The sequence below is a fragment of the Ovis aries genome, chromosome 15, assembly GCF_016772045.2.
Source record: "Ovis aries strain OAR_USU_Benz2616 breed Rambouillet chromosome 15, ARS-UI_Ramb_v3.0, whole genome shotgun sequence".
NCBI lineage: Eukaryota > Metazoa > Chordata > Mammalia > Artiodactyla > Bovidae > Ovis > Ovis aries.
In genome coordinates this window covers 62,674,091-62,675,538 of record NC_056068.1, presented here as the reverse complement: position 1 = coordinate 62,675,538, position 1,448 = coordinate 62,674,091, and the positions used below count along the sequence as shown (strand labels likewise).

The 1,448-nt window shown below is 40.4% G+C and overlaps 1 non-coding gene across 1 annotated transcript; it reads left to right on the top strand.

Annotated features, from left to right (window-relative positions):
• LOC114118619 (U6 spliceosomal RNA) lies at window positions 1-103 on the top strand. The gene has a single exon (XR_003591857.1). It is a non-coding gene; the product is annotated as a U6 spliceosomal RNA (small nuclear RNA).
• The last annotated feature ends 1,345 nt before the right edge of the window (window positions 104-1,448 follow it).

The following is a 1,448-nucleotide window of genomic DNA, read 5'->3' as shown; positions in this document are numbered from 1 at the left end:
ATGCTTCAGCAGCACATGTACTAAAATTGGAATGATACAGCAAGGATTAGCATGGTCTCTGCACAAGAACGACACACCAATTCATGAAGTGGACTGTACTTAAAAAAAAAAAAGATATGCCTTTAATTTCACAAAGAATTGACAACATTAATTTGATGATTGCAGAAGAGACCGCCTGTTACAGTTCCCACCTACCTGAGGATCCAGCTGAATTAAAGATGGGACATAGCAGCAACTGATGGCTTAGAAAGAACAAGGAAAGTCTTTAAAAAAACTGGTCACCCCGTGGAGTGCTCCTCTTTTATTTTACAGTAATTTTGTCTCCTCAAAACCCTTTTATTCTCTATTCCACCCCCAATAAATTCCTCCCTCTAATCTACAGTGTAAAAGAGATGTTCTCCAAATTTTAAAACTGTAAAACACATTTTAGGTCAATATTCCATGTAGAATAAATTTAATTTTGACATACACTTATTTTATAAGCTCATTTATATTTACTTTTATCAAGGCAATCAAAAGGAACAATAAAGCCATTTTGATGAATGTGAAAAATGGAAATCAGAAGTTATGTATAATCATTCGCCTTGTCTTTGTCTTTTCCTCCAATTATTAGTTTTATTTTTTAAATTTTTAATTGGGCTAGGTCGTTCTTGCTGAGTAGGTTTTTCTCCAGGTTCAGCAAGCAGAGGCTACTCTCTAGTTGCTGTTGGCGGGCTTTGCATTGCGGTGGCCTCTCTTGTTGCAGAGCGTGGGCTCTAGGGCAAATGGACTTCAGTAGTCACAGAATTTGGGCTCAGTAGCTGCAACTCCTGGGCTATGGAACACAGGCTCAGTAGTGTGGCCCAAGGGCCTCGCTGCTCTGTGGTATGTGCTATCCTCCTAGATCAGGGAGCAAACCTGTGTCTCCTGCATTGGCACGTGGATTCTTTACCACTGAGCCACCAGGGAAGCCCTCCAATTAATTTTTATACTTTGCTTTGATTACATAGAATCACAATACTCCTTAACACACAAATATATGGCTACAGAGAATAATAGGTTGTTTTTGTTTAATTTTTTTTAACAGTGTGCTTTGGAACTTTGAGTTGCTCTTTGATTAAACAAACTCAGAAATGCAAAGATTTATAATAAGAAGTTTCTTTCTAAATTGTATCCCTGGGACTTCCCTGGTGGGGTATCCACCTACCAATGCAGGAGACATGGGTTCGATCCTTGATCAGGGAAGATTCCACATGCAGTGGAGCTACTAAGCCTGTGTGCCAAAACTAATGAGCCTGTGCTGTGAAGCCATGAGTTGCAACTATTGGAACTTGTGCTGTGCAACAAGAAAAGCCACTGCAGCAACAAAGTCCTAGTCCCCCTCACTGCACTAAAGGAAAGCCCACAGGCAGCAACAAAGCACCCATGAACTGCAACAAAGAACCCATGAGCTGCAGCAAAGAACCCAT